The 23,719-nt window shown below is 44.3% G+C and overlaps 1 pseudogene; it reads right to left on the bottom strand.

The window, feature by feature from the left end:
• Positions 1-22,873, bottom strand: part of LOC123124948 (cycloartenol synthase-like) — a 51,631-nt pseudogene extending 28,758 nt beyond the window's left edge.
• Between the last annotated feature and the right edge of the window lie 846 nt (positions 22,874-23,719).

The raw sequence follows: 23,719 nt of genomic DNA, 5'->3' as shown, positions 1-23,719 counted from the left end.
GGCGGCTCACAGCGGGGCCGGCCGGCTAGGGCGACGGCGGGGGCGGCGACGGCGTCGACGACGGCGACGGTGGCGGCGGCGGACGGCGTCGGCGTGCAGAGGATCCGGGCGGGCGCGCGGAGCAGGGCACGGGCGCGGCGGATGGCGACGGCGTGGGGGCGGACGGCGTCGGCATGGGCTCCGAGGCGGGGGCGACGGCGACGGCGTCGGCGTGGGCGATGGCGACGGCGTCCGGCAGCCTGGCGGTGTCCTCTCCGCGCGCGTCGTCGGGGGCGAACTGCAAGATGCAAACCAAAATTTTCACAAGTGTGCCTTATATACATGAAGCTTTAGTCCCGGTTCTTGTCACGGACCGGGACAAATGCCCCTCTTTGGTCCCGGTTGGTACCACCAACCGGGACCATAGGCCTCTTTTTCAGCAGCCCAAAGGGCGGGAAGCAGAGGGCTTTGGTCCCAGTTGGTGGCACCAACCGGGACTAACGGGTGGGCATTGGTTCTGGTTGGTGCCACCAAGCGGGACCAAAGGGGCGCATTGGTCCCGGTTCGTGGCACCAACCGGGACCAATGTCCTGCTGGGCCTTCTGCGGGCCTGAATCCTGGCCCATGGATGGGTTTCTAGTCGTATTCAGGCCGTGGTGGCCCAGTAGGTGGCATTTTTTTATTTTTTCCCAGTTATTTTGTTTTCTTTTTTGCTTTATTTATTTTATTTTGTTTCTACTTACAACAAAATACTTATTTATTTTATTTTATTTTGTTTCTAATGACATATTTATTTTAATTTATGATAATTCTTTTTGCTATTAAAGTTTCTATCAAAAAAGTTCTTTATGAAAATTCTTTTTGCTTTTAAAGATTTTGAACAGAAAATACTTCGATAATTTTAGTTGCATCAATTTTATATGATTTTAGTTTCAATAATACTAGAGGTTTCTTATAATGTTTTGAACAGAAAATACTTTGTTAATTTTAGTTTCATAAATTTTATTAAAATTTATTTTATTTTGTTTCTACTTATATATTTTAATAAAGTTTATATTATTTTGTTTCTAATTACTTATTTATTATTTTTCATGCACCATTTTTCATGCATTTACTAATTATTTTGAGCTATAACACCCTAAAATTGAAAAGCATTTCAAATGAACTCTGAAAAGGTTGAAAGTTGGCATGGTATCATCATTTCATCCACATAGCATGTGCAAGAAAGTTGAGAGGGTTACGGCAAAAACTAGATGCACTTCGTGTACAAAACGGACAATCTCTTTCAAAGTATCAGGATTTCATACGGAAACTCGTCTGTTACAATGGGATTTCATTTTTTAAAACTTATTTGAACTCCTGACTTTTTGTGTGTTCAAAATGCACCCTTCAAAGCCACATCATCATTTTTCAATCCTTTCTGACTTCATTTGTTATTTTTCATGCATTTACTAATTATTTTGAGCTATAAGACCCTAAAATTGAAAAGCATTTCAAATGAACTCTGAAAAGGTTGAAAGTTGGCATGGTATCATCATTTCATCCACATAGCATGTGCAAGAAAGTTGAGAGGGTTACGGCAAAAACTGGATGCACTTCGTGTACAAAACGGACAATCTCTTTCAAAGTATCAGGATTTCATACGGAAACTCGTCTGTTACAAAGGGATTCCATTTTTTAAAACTTATTTGAACTCCTGACTTTTTGTGTGTTCAAAATGCACCATTCAAAGCCACATCATCATTTTCCAATCCTTTCTGACTTCATTTGTTATTTTTCATGCATTTACTAATTATTTTGAGCTATAAGACCCTAAAATTGAAAAGCATTTCAAATGAATTACGAAAAGGTTGAAAGTTGGCATGGGACTAAACTCTGGCCGCAACGAGGACCCACCCTTTAGTCCCGGTTTGTGGCACAAACCGGGACTAATGGTCATCGGCCAGGGGCGAGGCGCATTGGTCCCGGTTCGTGCGTTGAACCGGGACCAATGGCCCACGTGGCCCAGCCGGCCCCCTGGGCTCACGAACCAGGACTAATGCACCCCATGGGTCCCGGTTCGTGCGGAACCGGGACTAATGGGCTGGCCAGGCCTGAACGAAAGCCCTGTTTTCTACTAGTGCACAGATCCAATGGTCCATATACCTTATATTTGTATACTCTATATGAGTATAGATATGGATTAACAGTTGGTCCTCCTATTAAATAATACCACCTCGCCGCGCCGACGCAGGCTGGTTTTTCTCACGTGTTGCCTCTTTGTCATGATGACTACTACCACGGCGTTGTTGCGTTTGGTCCTTCTGGTGCTTATGCATCAGGAACTTGGCTGCTGACCGGATTAGGAGACAATTTCAAGATCGTCCAAGTTTTCTGTCCCGGCGTTGGCTTCGGCAGCGAGCGGTGTTTTGTCCCATTGTTGTTTTCGGCAACGATCGGTTTTCTGTCCTGCAGCTCTGGCCGATCCCTCGGCAAGGTTCGTGCAGTCTTGATTTCCATCTACTCTGCTCCTTGCGAGTTAGGGTTTGGACGTATGACATTTTGGCTTGTTTGACTGGTGGGTGATCGTCGTGAATAATGAAACTCATATGTCGGAACTGCCGTGGCATGGCTAATGCCGCAGCACAAACAGCGCTTCTGGACGTCCAGAAGCAGTTACCGTGGGGGATGGCACGGATGAGGTTTGGAGGTTTATAGGGTTTTATGGTGAGCCGAAGTGGGAAGATAAACATCTATCATGGTCATGTTTGTGTGATCTACATCAACGAATAAAACTCCCGTGGTTGATAGCCGGGATTTTTATGAGATCTTATACTCCCACGCGAAGGAGGGCGGTGAACCGAGGCTAATGCACATGATGCAAAATTTCAGAGACGCCCTTGTTGATTGTGAATTGGAGGACATGGGTTGTAGTGGTGATTTATATAGTTGGAGGAGGAGGAGGCTTAGAGAACGCCTCGATAGAGCGGTATGTAATGGTCAGTTCCATGAGCTTTTTCTTGAGCAAATATTACTAATGCTCCACACACCAAGTCTGATCACAGACCGATATTCATTGATACAGAGGGACATGTACAGGGGGACCATCAGCGAACCCATCAGAGGTGCTTTGAATCTAGGTGGCTGCAAGAGGAGAATGTTATGCAAATTATGTTTGAAGCTTGGGATCGAACCAATCCGTTGGCACCCATTGCAGAGCGCACATCAAGTGTACACGCCACCATGCACGAATGGGATCGTTCGATCTTGAAGGCTCCCCATCGGCGTTTGAAGGAGCTGAAGGCGGTGTTGGAATTGCTGCGGTCAGGCCCTCTCACTGACGAGGCGGGAGACATGCAGAGAATATTGCTAATGGAGATAGAAGAAAATTTGGAGAAGAGATCTATTGGGTACAACGTAGCCGCGCAAACTGGCTAAATTTCAGTGATCGGAACACTAGTTTCTTTCATAATTTTGCATCGGCTAGGAAGAAAAGAAATTACATTAAACGCTTGCTTGATGACTCAGGTGTATGGAGAGAGAACAATGAAGCTATGCGAAGTTTGATTACTGAGTACTTTCAGCATCTCTTCTCTGCTGAAGTTAATGTACCGCGATGAATGCTATAACTAAAGTTAAGAGGCGTGTTGCGGATTATATGAATGACTCACTTATGGCTCCGTACACAGAGGAGGAGGTCAGGAAAGCTTTATTTAGTATTGGTGATTTGAAAGCACCGGGACCAAACGGATTACATGCTATCTTTTATAAAAAGTTTTGGCACCTACTCGGAGGAGATCTAACGAAGGAGGTTCTTGTGGCTGTCAATACTGGTACGATCCCAGAAGGTTGGAACTCTAGTACTATCATGTTGATTCCCAAAGTGGACAACCCAGAGAAGATCACCCAATTTAGGCCTATCAGTTTATGTAATGTGGTTTATAAGGTGATCTCAAAAATGATTGCAGCACGCCTGAAGGTTTTTCTTCCAGATATAATCAATGAGACACAAAGTGCATTTGTGCCAGGGCGCATCATTACTGATAACGTCATAGTGGCATATGAGTGCTTACATACGATGAAGAAGAGAAAGAAGGGGAAGTTTGGAACATGTGCAATCAAGTTAGATATGCACAAGGCATATGACAGAGTTGAGTGGGTATTCTTGGAGGCCATGCTCACCAAATTGTGATTTCATGCTCAGTAGATTGAAATGGTGATGACTTGCGTAAGGTCGGTTGAGTATAAGGTTCGGTTCAACTCAAATGAAACGTTGCCTTTTTCATCAATGAGAGGTTTGAGGCAGGGGAACCCCCTCTCCCCATATCTGTTTCTCTTATGTGTTGACGGACTATCGGCCCTTATTGCTCATGAAGAGGAGGCTGGTAACTTGAATGGTGTGCAGGTGTGTAGAGATTCGCCAACGATTTCTCATTTACTTTTTGCTGACGATTCTCTTATTCTCATGAGAGCAGATGCCCACAATGCAAACACCCTGCGTGGGATTTTAGATGAGTACTGTGCAACCTCAGGTCAATTGGTGAGTGAATCAAAATGCTCTATATTTTTCAGTCCTAACACAAATGCGGAGGTGAAGGCAGAAGTATGTCAAATTATGAATATTATGACGGAGTCTATTTGAGACAAATATTTGGGTCTACCATCCATGATAGGGGTGGACCGTGTTGATTGTTTTAAACACATAATAGAAACAATTCAAGCAATGGTGAATGGATGGAAAGAGAGAACTCTGTCATTCGGAGGCAAAGAGGCTTTGCTGAAAGCGGTGGCCCAAGCCATCCCAACTTATGCGATGGGCATATTTAAATTCCCGAACAAAATTTGCAAGGGAATCACTGATGCAATGTCTCAATACTGGTGGGGTGATGAGGAGGACCAACAAAGGATGCATTGGTTTGCATGGTGGAAGATGTGTATTCCGAATGAGAGGGGAGGTATGGGATTCCGGGATATTCATAGCTTTAACTTGGCAATGTTGGCAAAGCAGTGTTGGAGACTAATTGAGAACTTTGGTTCATTATGTGCACGAGTTCTGAGAGCCAAGTACTACCCTACAGGAGACATTCTGAATTGTCAACTGAAGAAGGGGTCGTCCTATGTGTGGCAAAGCATTTGGTCTGGAATTCAAACGTTCAAGAAGGGTTACATTTGGAGAGTAGGCAATGGAGAAAAGATTAATATATGGGATGACTGTTGGATCCTTAACAGCGTCTCCAAAAAAGTTTTAACAGTAAGGGGGAATCAAGTACTTACTAAAGTGAATGAGTTAATTGACCCAATCACGGGAGAATGGGATGAGTTGTTAATCCAGGAGAATTTCTGGCACCTTGATGCTGAACGCATACTACAAATCCCATTATTCCATGTGGAGACAGACGACTATGTTGCATGGCATCTCACGAGGAGCGGCGTTTTTTCATTACGTTCTACCTATTATAAGCAATGGGAAGTGAATTACGATAGAGATGACAGTGGTCTGGCCCGCTTCTCCATGGCGCCCCTTCCAGTTTGGAAGAAGTTGTGGAGTTTGAGAGTGCCAGCGAAAGTTAAAATTTATATCTGGAGATGCTTGCACAATGTCATCCCATGCCGGAGTACTCTTATGAATCACTATGTTGGAAACATGTCCCAATGCCCATACTGTACAGATGGTGCGGAGGACTTAGCACATATGTTGTTTAAGTGTGCAAGGGTGCAAGCAGTTTGCGAAGCTTTGGGAATCGCAACAGATATTAACTTTGCTTCATTGACTGATCGAGCAGGTTCGGTAGTTTTGGAGTTCATTTTATGTGATGATTCTTATCGGTGACAATATTCTTGATTGATCGAGCTACCATAGCTCATATCAATAGTTTGTTGGTTCTTATGGTGGCAAAGAAGACAGTTCGTGCGAGGCGAAGAAATATTGACTCCAGAACGAATAGCGTCGGCGGTGGTTGCCCTAGCGATTAATTATGTGCGCGGAGTACAAGCTAAATCTACACCCAAGATCAACAGATGGCCGACGTTCCTAGCAGGACAACTTGTCCTTAATGTCGATGCTTCATTCGCAGAGGGAGATTATGCAGGGTCTTGTGGTGTTGTCATCCATGATCATCGGGGATCTTTCATGTCGGCGTCCACTGCGAGACTAGAACATGTAGCTAATGTGTTGACGGCAGAAGCGGCAGCTCTGCTTGAAGGACTGAAGCTAGCAAGAGATACAGGATGCAATAACTTGGTGGTGAGATCGGATAATATCACGGTGGTGGATGCACTTAGATTCAATGAAGGTTATTCTATGGTGGCAGCGCCGGTTCTAGTAGAAAAAGGGTCAAATGTCAAGCACATTAGTGCCGGTTTGCTTTTGAGCCGGCACTAATGTGTGCATTAGTGCCGGTTCCAACGGCTAGCCAGCCGCTTTCATTAGTACCGGTTCGTGGCCGACCTTTAGCACCGGTTCGTGCCACAGACCGGTACTAAAGTGAGTGGTGGCAGGATGTTGTCAGTCCGGGGCCCCTCCAGCACCTTTAGTACCGGTTCATGGCTTGAACCGGTGCTAAAGTTCGTCCTACATAAGCCCTTCGTCCACCCGAGCTCGCTCTGTTCTTCCCCTTTCCCCTCTCCTCTCTGTTCTTCCCCTCTTCCTCTCGAGCTCATCACACATTTTGCCCAAAATTTGTCAAGATTTGAAGGCCCCCATCCATTCAAATGATCACAAAGGTTAGCAACTTTGTCCTTTCATCTCTCATTGCTAGATTAGCTCTTGCAATGCTTTGAATAGTGATTAATTTATGAGTTTAGTAATTTGGTAGAAAATATATGTGCTAGTATTTGATTTATATGCAATTTGTGGTCAAAACTAACACTTAGTTTGCATATGTAGGTGTGGTTTACTTAGTGCCTTCTAAATCTCCGTCGTAACCACAGTCGATCGTCCGCACCGTTCCATCGCCGGCACCACCTTGTGGTGAGCCTCTTGTTCATGAATGTTTTACATTACCAAATTGATGTTTGTGTGATTTGGATATATAGTTACTCATATAATTATCTTACCCGTACGTTGTTTGTTATACATAGTGCCATGGTTTTGATATCCGTCCCCGTCGGCCCTCGTCCTTGTTATGATTCGGATGTGGTATATTCTCTTTTAAAACTAGTTGTTGCATTTCATGTTTATGAAAAATTCTGCCCATCAAGTTGACATAGATATTTTTGTCTAGGAGGTTTGTGAACCGGAAATTCCAACCGACCCTATTGTCGAGAGGTTAAATTTAGTTGAAAGAGAAAACTAGTATTTGAAAGAAAAATTGAAAAGAATTGAGGGGGAGAAGATGGAATTGGAGTTGCATGTTTCCGATGTCGTCGATGATCACAAGATCAAGATGGAGAAAATGCGCTTGAAGATTAGAAAGATTAGAAAATATGCCATTGATAGTGAGGCTTGGTATCATTATGCTGTTGGATCAATTGTTACCTTAGTTGCGATCTTGATCGCATTTGTTGTTGCATTTAAATTCTTTATTAGAGAGTTATTTGTTTGTTGCATTTAGGTCTTGTATGAACTTTATGTATGAACTTGTATTAATTTGGTCTATTCGGTGTTGTGTAATGAAGATGAGCCAACAATGGATGTACGATGACCGATGCTCTCCTGAGTTCATTAATGGCGTGCAAACTTTTCTGCTTGCGGCTAAGGCCAACAAGCGGGCGGATGGTTTTATGCCTTGTCCATGTTTAGTCTGTAAGAATGATCACAATTACTCTACGTCAAGAACCATTCACGTCCACCTGTTTAAGTCCGGTTTCATGCCCCACTATAATGTTTGGACCAAGCACGGAGAAAGAGGGGTTATGATGGAAGACAATGAAGAAGAAGAGGACGACGACAACTATCCTGGCCATGGGTTCCCTGAATACGATGATACAACAATGGGGAAAGAAGCTGAGCCGGCAATGCGGGAAGAAGCTGAAGAAGAGGCATCAGATGAGCCCGCTGATGATCTAGGTCGGGCCATTGTCGATGCAAAGAGAAACTGCGCAAGTGATTTGGAGAAGAAGAAGTTGCAGCGCATGTTAGAGGATCACAAGAAATTGTTGTACCCCAATTGCGAAGCTGACAAGAAAAAGTTGGCCACCACACTGGAATTGCTGCAATGGAAGGCAGAGAATGGTGTATCTGACAAGGGATTTGGAAAGTTGCTGGTAATGATAAAGAATATGCTTCCAAAGGACAACGAATTGCCCGAGAGTACGTACGAAGCAAAGAAGGCTGTCTGCCCTCTAGGGTTAGAGGTGCCGAAGATACATGCATGCCCTAATGACTGCATCCTCTACCGCGGTGAGTACGGGGATTTGAATGCTTGCCCGGTATGCGGTGCATTGCGCTATAAGATCAGGCGTGATGACCCTGGTGATGTCGAGGGCGAGCGCCCCAGGAAGAAGATTCCTGCCAAGGTGATGTGGTATGCTCCTATAATACCACGGTTGAAACGTTTGTTCCAAAACAAAGAGCATGCCAAGGAGATGCGATGGCACAGAGAAGACCGTAAGAAAGACGGAAAGTTGAGAGTACCCGCTGATGGGTCGCAGTGGAGAAAAATTGAGAGAAAGTACGGGAAGGAGTTTGCAGATGACGCAAGGAACGTATGGTTTGGTCTAAGCGCAGATGGCATTAATCCTTTTGGGGAGCAGAGCAGCAACCATAGCACCTGGCCTGTGACTCTATGTTTGTATAACCTTCCTCCTTGGTTGTGTATGAAGCGGAAGTTCATTCTGATGCCAGTGCTCATCCAAGGCCCTAAGCAACCCGGCAACGACATTGATGTGTACCTAAGGCCATTAGTTGAAGAACTCTTACAGCTGTGGAATGGAACAGGTGTACGTGCGTGGGATGAGCACATGGGGGAAGAATTTGACCTAAAGGCCTTGTTGTTCGTGACCATCAATGATTGGCCTGCTCTCAGTAACCTTTCAGGACAGACAAACAAGGGATACCGCGCATGCACGCACTGTTTGGATGATACCGACAGTATATATTTGGAAAATTGTAGGAAGAATGTGTACCTGGGACATCGTCGATTTCTTCCGAGCAGGCATCCCGTAAGAAAGAAAGGCAAGCATTTCAAAGGTGAGGCGGATCACCGGACGAAGCCTCGCCACCGTATTGCTGCTGATGTACATGATATGGTCAAGGATTTGAAGGTAGTCTTTGGAAAGGGTCCTGGCGGACAACCTGTTCCAAATGACGCTGACGAACGCGCACCCATGTGGAAGAAGAAATCTATATTTTGGGACCTGCCCTATTGGAAAGATCTAGAGGTCCGCTCTGCAATCGACGTGATGCACGTGACGAAGAATCTTTGCGTGACCCTGCTTGGCTTCTTGGGCGTGTATGGGAGGACAAAAGATACACCTGAGGCACGGGAGGACCAGCAACATATGCATGGAAAAGACGGCATACATCAGGGTCATGCCAGCTACGCTCTTACCAAAGAAGAGAAGGAAATCTTCTTTGAATACCTAATCAGTATTAAGGTACCGTCTGGCTTCTCGTCGAATATAAAGGGAATAATAAACATGGCAGAGAAAAAGTTCCAGAACCTAAAGTCTCATGACTGCCACGTGATTATGACGCAACTGCTTCCGGTTGCATTGAGGGGGCTTCTACCGGATAACGTTCGATTAGCCATTGTGAAGCTATGTGCATTCCTCAATGCAATCTCTCAGAAGGTAATCGATCCAGAAATCATACCAAGGTTAGAGAATGATTTGGTGCAATGTCTTGTCAGTTTCGAGTTGGTGTTCCCACCATCCTTCTTCAACATCATGACGCATGTCCTAGTTCACCTATGCGAAGAGATTAGCATTTTGGGTCCTGTATTTCTACACAATATGTTCCCCTTTGAGAGGTTCATGGGAGTCTTAAAGAAATATGTTCATAACCGTGCTAGGCCAGAAGGAAGAATCTCCAAGGGCCATGAAAATGAGGAGGTCATTGAGTTTTGTATTGACTTTATTCCTGATGTTAAGCCGATTGGTGTTCCTGAATCGCGGCATAAGGGCAGACTGGATGGAAAAGGCACGCTAGGAGGGAATCAAAAAATATGTATTGACGGACATTCTCTCACTGAAGCACACTACACAGTTATACAGAATTCCGCCTTGGTGGCTCCGTATATGGACGAACACAAGAATTTTCTACGCTCCAAACACCCGGAGCGGTCTGATGACTGGATTACACGTGAACAAACCAGGAGTTTCGCCGGCTGGTTGCAGACACGTACCATGCATAACGCCTCTATTGAAGATGACCTGTACTCGCTGTCCCAGTTACCATCTTCGAATATAATGACTTTCAAATAGTACAAGATAAATGGTAATACATTTTACACGATCGCCCAAGATAAGAAGAGCACCAACCAAAACAGTGGTGTCCGCTTTGATTATGAAAAGTTTGATGAAATTGCTCCATTCACAGTGAATATTGACCCGAGCATCCAGTTAAATGATGAAGATTTTCCATGGCTACGGCGCAAAGGGACATACGCGAAGAAAAAGTTTCACACCCAAAGATCTGGGATGTGATCGGCTTCACTATCATCACTTTCTTCTGTGTTTCACACCCAGGAGGGAATCTCTGTAATAGTTAGGGTAGTTATGTGTTTTGGCATTTGAAACGCGAAGAAATTTTATGTCCAAACAAATTCTTTCATGCATTTACTGATTTTTTCAGCTAAATGACCCTGAAATTGAAAAGCATTTCAAATGAACTCAGAAAAGGTTGAAAGTTGGCATGGTATCATAATTTCACCCACATAGCATGCGCAAAAAAGTAGAGAGGGTTACCGCAAAACTGGATGCACTTCGTGTATAAAATGGACAATCTCTTTCGAAGTATCTGGGTTTCAGACGAAAACTCATCCGTTACAAAGGGATTTCATTTTTTAAATAACCTAAGCATTACCAAATTGAATATAATGATAAAACACACTAATATTAAACATAAGAAAAAAGAATCACTGAAAATCTATTTTGAAAGTTAAGTTATTCACAAACTAGTGATTCACACAAATTTCAAATAATTCAAAATGTAAACTAGTCAAATTTGTAAACTACCGGCACTAACAGAAAGTTTGTAATTTTTTGTACCTAAAGCAAAAATATTCCCAAAGAAACTCTAAATGCAGCAAAAAACAACTCAAAATTAAATAAACCAAAAATAAATAAAGCAAAAAAATAAGAAAATAAAAAAGCCCACCTACTGGGCCAGAGCGGCCTGCATACGACTAGAAACCCAACCTGTAGTTGGGCCAGGATGCAGGCCCGCAAGCCCAGTAGGCCCACAGGCAGAGTAGGAGAGGTAGGCCCGGAAGGCCTGCTATTGAGAGGATCTCAATGCAGTGCCCACGTCGGGGCTTATAAACTGGTTCTGGCGCTCCTCAACTAGCGAGGTGGGACTAAACTTCTGCGCCCCTCGCCTGGCAGCGCACACCCTTTAGTATCGGGTGGTGGCACCAACCGGTACTAAAGGGTGGGGCTTTAGTACCGGTTGGTGCCACCACCCGGTACTAAAGGTGGGCGCTTCCCACCGCTTGGCCTGGCCAAAATCGACCTTTAGTACCGGTTGGTGGCTCCAACCGGTACTAAAGGACCATCCTATATAAGAAACACTTACGAAAATTTCGTCAGTTTCCTCCCACTTGTCTCTTCTTCATCGCCGCCGCCCCGTCCCGCGCCGTCGCCGCCGCCGTCACGCCGCCCTCGTCCTCGTCGCGCCATCCGCGTCGCCGGCCCGTCCCCATCCCCGCACCGGCCCGCGTCCCCGTCCCCGCACCGGCACGCGTCGCTGTCGCCGTCGCCGTCGCCTCGACCTCGCCCGCGCTGTGAGCCTCTGTCCCCCCTCTCCTCTCCCTCCAATCGAAGCTGCCGCGCACGCCGCCGGCGCCGTCGCCTTGGCTCGCCGTCGCCGTCGCCTGCACACACAACACATACATACACACACACACACACCATACACACACACATACACAATTTTTGTTCTGTTTTTAGTTTTTAGTTTTTCTGTTTTTAGTTTTTAGTTTTTCTGTTTTTAGTTTTTAGTTTTTCTGTTATTAGTTTTTAGTTTTTTCTGTTTTTTCTGTATTAATGTTATAGAAATGTTAGTTATATATAGAAATGTTAGTTTTTTCTGTATTAATGTTATAGAAATGTTTGTTATATAGAAATGTTAAAGAAAAATTAGTTATACAATTTTAGTTATAGAAATGTTAGAAATGTTAGTTTTAGATATGGTCGTTGTTTTTTAGTTTATTATATTTTTAGTTATAAAATTTAGAATTTGCATATAAGAAATCACAACCCAATCATTTAAAAAATGTTACTTTACTTTTGCGGCATATAGTATTTGTTGTCGACGATGCCCGGCCCGCATCCTCGCCGTCGACCCGTTCGTGACGACGTCCTGCTTCAGAGGACCCATGTCCGGGATTGGGCTCCGCCGGGCTGGCACTGGGAGGTGCTACCTGGAGGGGCGCGACGCTTGGTGAGGAAACCGGCCTCGGGTCCCGTCGTCGACCCTGGTCTCCTTTGGTGGCGTTCGCATGGGCCACATTCGGTGCAGAGGGAGCCGGCCCCGCCGGAGGTGGTGCGTCGTCGTGTCAGGGAGGAGGACGAGCACGTCCATCGCTACATGGCTGTTATGGACGTCAGGTTCTCCAATACCTGGCAGGTTCTTTGAGCAGATGACCGGAGATATGATCCCACCGCCCGCGCCCCAGGAACCGCGAGTGGCCTAGATTCTTCTATAGTATTCGATCTTTATTAGCTACCTAGCCAGTGATGTATTCGAGATTATATATTATTTGAGACGATGTATTCGAGATTATATATTATTCGAGACGATGTATTCGAGATTATATATTATTCGAGACGATGTATTCGAGATTATATATTATTTGAGATGATGCATATTATGTACTATATGATTCATTTTTTCCTTATTGATTGCATCCATGCATTGTAATTTGAATACTAAATTGTTTTATATTTCTTATGTATTAGTTAATTAAAAGCTATGGCGGACAATACTGGCAGAGAGGGAGAAGAGGCCCTGTTCGAGATCATACGCAGCCCTAGCAGGCCAGATGATCTGAATGAAGCAAATGACGGCTCCCAATATCTGAACAATACCGGGGAGGGTGATGATAAGATATTCGATCTCGACGACCGAGCTGATGAAGTCATGAACTATGATTATGATTATGATGACGTAGACAATGATTATGATGACGAATACAATGTTGATCTTGAAATAACAAAGACTACCGGCGAGGTATATTTATATACGCAGGCATCTAGTGATCATCACATGTTTTTTTATTTGCAGATATATTAACGAATCGATCTTTCTTCTTTCAGCCCTCCGGATCGAGCAAATCTGCTTCTACAGACAGCAGGACAAAGCGCGGCCCCAGCAAAAAGTTGAAGGAGGGTGTAAAGTACAACATCGATTCCATCAAAGCTAGTGGCGAACCCCTCACGCCTAAGAACATTGCGAGCAAGTTCGTTCGTTAGTGCGGAGTTCTTGTGAAGGACCAACTCCCGATATCCATTCAAGATTGGAAAGAGCCAAAAACTAAAAGTCCAGATGTTACTTGGGTCGACGACAGAGCAAAACAAAAGCTTTGGGATCTCTGATGGAACATTTCACCCTACCAGATTATTTCACTGATGCAGATGTGCAGAAATCAAGGACGCTGCTCTTAAGAAGATGGCAATTGCATTCAACACCCACAAGAAAACTGTATGGGCCAACTACCTCGCTGCAGAAAGGAAGACTCTAGAATTCAAGGGAACACTGGAGAAGCAAAGAGAACACTGGCCCGCTTTCGTGAAATTCAAGGAATCAGAATTATCTAAGGAACGGTCGAGAAAAAACAAGGCCAATGCCGCAAAAAAGACGTAGTTCCATAGGCTGGGTCCAGGTGGCTACGCGATGGCAATGCCTAAGTGGGATAAGTCTGAGCAAGAGATGGAGGATGCAGGGGTCACTCCGGTTACTAGGAGCTGGCCCCCCAGGTGCAAAACTTGGTTCTATGCGCATGGGGGGGCGTTGGACCCGAAGACAGGCCTGGTTTCGAAGAAGGCAAGTCTAAAAGGAGCAGAACAAAAGTTACTTGACGCAATAGAAGATGCTCGAAAGGGGGTGTTCACGCCCAACAGAGAGAACGACGAGCTTACGCGCGCCCTGGGAAATCCTGAACACCCGGGAAGAACACGAGGCAAGGGCGTTATTCCCTGGTATGAGGGCTTTTCGGAATGAAACGATGACTACAGGACCCGTGCAAGAAAGAAGATGGAGGAGGAGAAGAAGAGGAAGCTGGAGGAGGAGCAGAGGAAGCAGGACGCGGAACGCCTTCAAGGCCTAGAAGCAAGGCACGCAGACTTGGCACTCAAATTCCAGCAGCAGCAGCAGCAGCAGCAGATCGACTCACTTAGCCAGGAAAGGGGGTCTCAGCAGCAGCAGCAGCAGCAAGCGGATGATCATCCAGCATTGGATAGCACCGTCCCATCCATGCCGAGAAGCTGCGTTGGTTCCGCCCCGGGCGACGCACTGCTGGATACATACCCTGTGGATGACATCATAGAGAACACTAACTGTGAGCTACACTTCAAAATGAAGAACATATCCATGAAGCTGGCGAACGTCGTTGCTTTTACAATTACCCCCGAAGCAACCTTCCATTGCGCCCCGATTCCAGCGGGCTTTGCTCGTGTCTTGGTTGATGAGGTGGTAGGCCCATATTCGGGGCTAGAGCTTGACATTCCTGGAGGTGACGACGAGCAAACACTGGGAGAGGCCATACATCGTATCATCCTATGGAAAAAGGATTGCATCATCTTTCGAAGTCCACCGACACCGCGTCTACCGACTCCTCGAAGTCCGCCACCGTGTCAGCAGACTCCCGCTCCTCCAAGTCCACGAACGCGTGAGCAAACTCCTGCTTCAAGTCCGGCACAGCGTCAGGCCACTCCTCCTGTTTCAAGTCTGACACCGTGTCAGGCCACACCTCCTGCTTCGAGTCTGGCGCAGCGTCCGGCCACACCTCCTGCTTCAAGTCCGACACCGTGTCAGGCCACACCTCCTGCTTCAAATCCGGCACAGCGTCAGGCCACTCCTCCTGCTCCAACTAAGCCACGTCAGCCGTCTCCGCCGCCTAAGCAATCGCAGAAGAGACACGCCGCAGCTATGGTGTGTAGCGGTACGAGTCGAGGTAGTACAGAATGTACAGGCGGAGACAAGCGATATAAATATGGTCCAAGCAGCCTCGCTCCTCTTCCTCAGAGGCCTTACGACATGACCGAGGAGCAAAACGATGCAATAGTGTGGGCCGAAGTGGACGCTCATTTTCGACCGAAACCGGCAACGCCGCCGAGGGAGAAAGTGCCTGAGGAAAAGATTGACCACTTCATTCGTATGGCTAGACCACCAGCTCCCAAGCCTGTTGACTCTGACTATGAGCGCCAAATCAGGAAGGCACATCGAGCACGACTACAGAAAGAAGCGAGCTCGAGCTCGAGCCCACAAGCAGCTGTCAAAAAATGCGGGAAAACCGTTCCTCAGCTGGGAGAACAGGCGGTGCAATCGACCCCCCCCCCTGCTTGTTGTGCCAACAACACATGAGAGTACGCGCGCCCAATATTATTGTGGGCAAACCGTTTACATTCCCGAGCTAGGTGATGTGGTAATAACCGAGGAGCATATAATGCAGGCTGAAATGCTCAAGATCACTGTTGGACAACTCCTCGATATCGAGCCCATGCCTCCGCTTAGAGAGGAGGAAATAAAACGAAAATATGTCTGCGGCGAACCTTTGGTCGAGCCCGAGGAGGTCAAGAACCTCCCAACGAGAATGTATGAATTGCATGATTGGTACATGAAAATTACCAAGATTTCCAATCGAGAGTCCCTCATGGTGCAAGTCGAGGAAGATCATTACTTCCATAAGAAAGCTCTGGCCGTTGAGTATTCAGAACTATTTCAGTTATTCAATCAAGATGCACTCGACAAATCTATCGTCAGTTGCTATTTTCTGTAAGTGATTTCTTTCTGTAATTTAAGTCTCAAGCTAGCTCTAGTGCTCATTGATTGATCATTAATTACCTGTAATTATATATCCTCACTATATATTCTTTTCTGTGGTATTATGCAGGATGAAGATGTATGAAATGAAAAAAGCTGGGCGCTATGGCATTGGGTTCATTGACCCCAATACCGTTAATGAATACACATGGAAATTGGAATGGTGTAGACAAGATGTAGAGAAAAACATGGTAGAGTTCTTGAAGCACCTCAATAGCAATGAAGATATACTACTTCCTTACAACTTCGAGTGAGTCACACTGTCTTGTACTACAAATTCTGTTTTTGCTTACTAGCTACATGTTAATAAGTGTATAGGGTTTAGGGTTATAGTTGATTAGTGTTATGCACATGCTCGCTTAATTTATACATGCAAACGTATGCGCATGCAGCTTCCACTGGATCTTGTTAGACATTAAAGTTGACGAAGGAAAAGTTGAAGTACTGGACTCACTACTTAAAAAAATAGTGACTACAGCATCGTGAAGGGGATAGTCGACGGGTTATTTCAATCATTATTAACTATATCTCGGCCTATTTAGTTCGTCATTTCCTGATATGAACTATTGTTAATAACTCCTTTTTTAATTTTCTTTGCCGGCGGGTAGGGCTTGGGCAAAGTACATCAAGGTGACTCCAGGAAAATGGCGACAAAACCTATGTTGGTATCGACCCAAGGTAAGTAATTAAGTAGTACTAGCTAGCTAGCTACCATCTCTTTAATTCTTGTTTCAATACCATTAATTAATTAACATGCTTGATTAATTATTATCTGATTAAATTCTATTGCCATAAAGGCCCTGAAGCAGGCGCCGGGGACTGAAGTGTGTGCATACTACGTTTGCGAGAACATTTGCATGATGGCGTCCGAAAGGAGCAGATCTGATAGACAGGACTGGGTACGTTTGCTAGAACACTATTCATAAATCTTACATGATTGTCGATATCTAGTCACACAACTAATACACATGCATATTGATCTTCTTCTTAACAGTTCAAAGAGGTGCGGGACAAGCTCCTATTAGAGGAGCGCATACGAGCACTTCAAGAGGAAATAGCGGGATTTTTGCTCGACCAAGTCATAGATCCCAAAGGAGAATACTATTACCCGCTACCGCCCCATGAACCACTTGTCATCGTGCTCCGAAGGCACCAAGGCAACATGTAGGAGAAATTGTATATATATATATACATGTGTATGTGTGAATAATTAATGGTGGTTGTGAGACATTCGATTATATATATATGATCAGTTCTACAAGAAAATCTATTTATATATATGTATAACGTGTACAATATGTAGTACCGTAAAATACCAGCAATCAAAAAAGAATTAAATGGAAAACACAAAATTAATGGAAAAATAAAAATTAAAACCAAACCCCCCCCCCCAAACATTTAGTATTCTACCAGCACTCGGGCCTGGTCGTGCCACGTGGTGGCACTTTAGCGCCGGTTCGTGCCGAACCGGTACTAAAAGGGGGGGCCCTCTAGTCTCCACTCCATAGTGCCGGTTGCAGAACCGGCACTAAAGGCCCTTACGAACCGGTGATAAAGGCCCGTTCTGCACTAGTGGTTCTTGATGAATGTCGTAGTTATCTAGTAGATTTCGGGAGGTTTACTATTGAGTGCATTATATTAGAGAGTCAAATTATGTAGCTCATGAGCTGGCTAGATGGGGACATGCTAATAATCCATCTCGTTGGATTGATGCCCCGCCTGATTTCATTGTGAGTCTGCTGGCAGACGATATATCCGTCCTTTGATTAATAATAAAGTAAGCTTTTCCGTCAAGAATAATACCACCTCGCCCCCTTCATTCAACCTCAACAATTTATATACGTCTTCTGTTACCTAGGTAACGCCAACTCAGTAAGCCCGCTCGGGATGCAATAAGAACAGGATAAGGAGAGGATTTCAAATGACTTAACACAGAGCTAACGAAATAAGAGAACGAGTCTGACGTCTGCAAAAGTGCTTGTTGCATACTCACTTCATACCGGTGCATTAGGCACATTACGAAACCAAATAATCCAAAATACTTAGGCGTGATGCATTAATTTTCCGCCTCGTTCACTGTTCTTCAATGACTATGAGTTGTGGGGTGTACGGGCCTTCAATGACTACAGTATACCGAGCACGACATGCAGTGGTCAGTTTAGCAGGATGTTTTAAATGCAAGAGTATTAATTAGCAAATAAAAAATAAATTCTCTCATTTTTCTCTTCGTCTTGGTCGCAATGCAGCATCTAAGGCTGGCCATAGTGGGGGTAACAACAGTAGTATCATGTACTTGGGACTCGCGAACATGCTTACATGACAGATAATTAAAGAAGAGAGAGAAAGTCATAGTAACATAGATAGATACCGTAACATAATAAATATTATGCTACTATGTGTCATGCATGGCAAAATGAGACCGCCTATGATACTACTTTATGATACTATGCATTATGGATGTAGTACCATACACTAGTATCATATGCATGATACTAGTATATGTTACTCCCCACTATGACCAGCCTAGGATGCCTAATGCACCGGTTCGAAGGGAGTATATACTTTCCTAGGTGTGCTCTAATTAAATGGGATTGACCGAACGATTAGCCGTGGCATAACTTAAAATAAGGACACATTAATTGTGGGATTGAGAGATTGATGACACATAATTAAAAGTGGGATTGAGAGACCGGTTAAAATCGGTGGTGAGCACTAAAAACCAAATTCAAGTGGGGGATGCATTATAATTGTGGGATTTGAGAGACCAGATTAAACCGGTCATGCATCGGTAGCACTGAAAAAAATAGCATGCTATAGCGCCATAATAGCATGTATAGTGTGTAGAGAATTGTCTTGCTAAGTTGATCAGTGTACAATGTCCCGCTAATAAAACGCTATAGTGCGCTATATATAGCACGCTAATACTCCCTCTGTTCTATAATAAGTGTCCCAACTTTTGTATAACTGTGTACTAAAGTGACTATAAAGTTGAGAAATTTATTTTGAGACGGAGGGGTAGCATATTTTCTGAGACGGCGCTATTTTGTATAGTGCGCTACTTTTTTGCTCGGTAGTGAGCATTAAAATCGGTTTTGTGTGGGAAAATGTTTCAGAAGGAGGATGCAAATCTTGGAATATAAAGCCAATATTTTTTGAGATATTAAAGATGGACTTTGTGCGTCTCCATTAGTTGGGTCATTTAATAATCATGGGAGGTAAACCAAAATTTCATGAGAGAGATCTGAAAGGGCAGACGGAATATTAAGCCAATGAACAAATATAATAATGTACATTTTTATATATCCTAGTCATTCAAGGCACGTATGCCCCACATCATTCTCATGCGGTTGGCGGCTAGTGGTGACTTGATAGCCGCATGGAACGCAGATCATTTTCTTCTCAATCACGGACGGGAGGACGTACAGTGAATCGGTTGGCGGCGACTTGATAGCGTCATGGAAATCGACAGCAACTTGATAGCAGCACGGAACGGAACTCTTTTTCTTTCCAATCATGAATGGAGGGGGAGGACAATGTTTAGGTTTTCTTTGCAATCCGTACGGAGGGGTGGACAATTTTTAGGTAGGAGTAGGACACCTCGGTGTTTTAGGTGGGTAATTTTCTTGAATTATTAAGGCTTTGGATGATCTAATGGCTACAATTACATAACTTCAAATTTTAACGATGCGATATCTCTGATTTATGAGAAAATTTGTATTTCCTACTATCCGCATCAGTTGACACAACTTCTAAGTAACCAGCCTCTAATACTCCAAGGAATCACAACCGGGGAGGACGTACAACGAATCGGCGTCAGCTAGCGGCGACTTGATAGCTCCAAGGAATGCAGATCTTTTCTTTCACAATCACGGACGGCGAGGACATATGTCGAATCTGCTGGCGGCAACTTGCTAGCAGTACATAAATTGACGGCGAGTTGATAGCAGCACGGAACATGACTCTTTTTTCTTTCCTATCACGTATGGGACAAAGTTTAGGCTTTCTTTCCAATCATGTATCGAGGGGGTGGAAAATGTTAGGTGCGATACTTCCGTGGCTTAGGTAGGTAATTTTCTTGAATTATTGAGGCTTTGGATGATCTAATGGCTACAATTACGTAAGTTAAAAGTTTACCTGAAATCTAAAAAGTGCTTACGCACTATTTAGACGAATCGAGCGGCCGGCTCTTGTCCGCATATCACACTGGCTCCCTCACTTATTGAATGCATGCATGGGCATGTTTTGTCTCTTAGTGCATATGATTGATGGCATTAAATGCGATCAGACTTATACTTCATATGAATAGAAAAAACAGATCAACGTGTATTTACTTCGGATTTTCAATTTTTAAAAAACTCATCTTTTAAACCACGCATCGAAATTCAGATTTTTTTTTTCACCATTGGATTCCTTGTGACGAGATCTTCGAAACTAGATCCCGCATGGGCATGTTTCGACGAATTTTTTCGATACCAACTTTCGTGCTATATTGTGCAACTTTAATACTATATTGTGCAATTTTAGTACTACATCATGCAACTTTTTCCAAAACCAATTTTTGGATCTGCATGATTCAACTTTCATGAGGTTGCAATGTAGCAACCATGACAATTTTGATGTGCAACTAGTCTACTATACCGACCAACTATCAAGTAGTCGTTGTGTAACCCTCCTCCCTACTCGTGGATGCGTAGTTTTTCACTGTCGGTGCACCCTACTCCCACCTTCCCTGCAAGCGATTTGTGCAACTTAGTCTATTGTTCAAGCCAACTGTCTATTAGTCAATGTGCAACTCCTTCCCCTTCATATTTGTGGACATGTATTTTCAATTGGCGGGGGTAACAAACAGAGTTGCACATACTCTGCTAGGTAGTTGGTCAGGGCAACATACGAAGTTGCACATCTCACAAGCAAGGACAGTTGAATGGTAAAAAATTGACATTCATGAGGGTTGTGAAAAGTTACATATAGACAGAGTGCGAAAGTTGCGAATCTCACTAGCAGGGGTGGTTTGGACCGTGTGCTAGCAGGGAAACTACACGTCCATGGGGGTATAGGAGAAAGTTGCAAATCACTGTTAGACAGTTCGTCGTGGCAGTATCCGAAGTTGCACAACCACTACTAGAAAGTTGGCGGATGCAGTAAATAGTGAAAGCACATCCACGGGCAAGCGGAAAGTTGAACGTCAATTACTAGGTAGTTGGCCCGAGCAACGGACGAAATTGCTCATCTCACTGGAAGGGGTAGTTTGAGGGGGTGGAGGTGACATCAGTGAAAACTGCACATCCACAGGGTAGGCGGAAAGTTGCACATCCACAGTCAGCTAGTTGCACCCGACTACTAGGCAGTTGCACAAAACGAGGTACTAAATTGCACAAAAAAAATCATCGAAACATACCCATGCGGGATCTAGTTTCGAAGAGCACGTCGTAAGGGTTCCAACGGTGAAAGCGGATTTTAATTTCGATGTTTGGTCCAAAAGTTATGGCTTTTAAAATGAAAAGGAACTCTAAATTAATGTGTTCACGCCTGGTTGCTTTCCAATCCGTAAATTAAAACATGTTGCATGCCCTTTCTACCTTTTTTACAATGAGAAAGAATCTTTCTTTTTTTGTTTGATGGGACATAAACTTGCTAAAAGTGACAGCCGTTGTGGAGCACTAGCAAGTGCCCTGCCGCTCGCTAGACGCGTCCAAAAGTTTAACGATCCGATATCTCAGATCTATATGCAATTTGTTACACTAATTCTTTTTTTTCGTGTTAGCCCATGATTTACCGTTATTCTATTAGTGGAAGGGAAGGATGTGCTGCCTCCGTCATAGTTTACATGGCGCGATTCAACAATTCCTGGGACCAAGTTGATTACCTATTGAACTGAAAAATAGCATTGAGAGTTGTACCACAACACCTAATTGTTGGAAAAATTAATGCGCACACACATGCATGGAGTGCTTCCACCCTACGCTCAGACATACATACATTTATTCCACCTGGTATACACACATGCATGAAGAGAAAACTGTGGGCTTGATTCCGGTTACCATGCCGTAATTAATTGGGCATTAAACCAAACGCGCCTAAAATCCCTTCGACGGTGAAAATGCATGAGAATTGAAGCACGCTGTATAAATTGTGATGGAGGGAGTACCATGAATTGATGGGCAGCCGGCCTCGACTGTTGCTTGGAACGGAGATCTTTTTCTTTACAATCAAAGCCGGGAAAGACGTACAACAAATCGGCCGGCGACTAGCGGTGACTTGATAGCATAATGGAATATAGATGTTTCTCTTCCCAGTTACATATGGGGAGGACGTATGATGAATTGGCGACTTGCTAGGAGCACGGAAATTAAACAAGACTTTTTCTTTCCAATACCGTATGGCTTGTGAGGACATTGTTTAGATTTTCTTTCCGATAACGTACTGACGGGGTGTACAATGTTTATGTGGGATACCTCCGTGGCCTAGGTGGGTAATTTTCTTGAATTATTAAGGCTTTGGAATATCTAATGGCTACAATTACATAACATAAAACAATTTAACGGTCTGATATCCTTGATTTTTTTTGAAATTTTCTAGAATACTTCATGAAATAAGGTTTTGGATGATCTAATGACGACAATACATAACTTAAAATCTTAACAGTCCGATATCTGTGATTTATGTGAAATTTTTGACTCTGTTTCTCGTTTTTTGGGATAGCCCGTGATGTACTTTTATTTTTTCTAGCAATGGACAGGGAGGACATACCGTGAATTGCTCGAGGTCCATGGCGACGGTTGATTGTCGCATGGGACGGGGTTCTTTTTCTATACCTACTATTAAAGAAAATAGGTATTCTTGGTTTGGTCTAGTCCTTTTCGTTTGGTTTACACACGCTAAGCGATCTGGGTCAGGTACTTGTATGTTGATGGGCCTTTTATGGGCTTTCATAGAGACCGTGAAAAATATTTGGGTCAAAATAAATCAACATTGTGGGAATTGAACATAGGACCTCCTATCTAGCTCTTCATGTAACAACCAACGATCTATGCAGCTTTCATATTTACTAATCTCAACTTGCTCAAAATATACGAGTGTCAGTCATCATGTTTAGGGCGAGCTAATTATGCATCTGAGCTAATAAAGGAAGGATTGCGGGCTTAAATAAACGGAAATACTAACGCTCACACGTGTGGGCGTTTGCATCTCGCCCACATACGTGGATCCACGTTCATTTATGGTTGCACGAATCTTGGCATATTTGTGGTGCCACGTAGGACTGGGCTGGTGTGTGGGCATTCATCCGGTCGCCCACACGTCCATTTTCACCACACGGAGGGACCGGTGTGTGGGCATTTAGCAGTTCGCCCACACGTTAGTTTTCATTCACGCACAGGGGCTGGTGTGTGGGCATTTATCAGTTCGCCCACACGCCCGTCTCCTCTCCCAGACTCAAAGCTGCCAGTTGCCATGTGTTTTGCAGGGTACATGGCAACTACCCTAGTGTGCTTGTAAGTAGATGGCAACTCTCTTTTACCCGAACATGTCAGTTGCCATGTGTTTTGCAGGTACATGGCAATTACCCTAGTGTGCTTGTGCGCAGATGGCAACTCTCTCTTTACCCGAACATGTTAT

This window comes from Triticum aestivum, chromosome 5D, assembly GCF_018294505.1.
Source record: "Triticum aestivum cultivar Chinese Spring chromosome 5D, IWGSC CS RefSeq v2.1, whole genome shotgun sequence".
Classification (NCBI taxonomy): domain Eukaryota; kingdom Viridiplantae; phylum Streptophyta; class Magnoliopsida; order Poales; family Poaceae; genus Triticum; species Triticum aestivum.
Note: the sequence above shows the minus strand (reverse complement) of the source record. Positions and strands in the feature narration are given on the sequence as shown.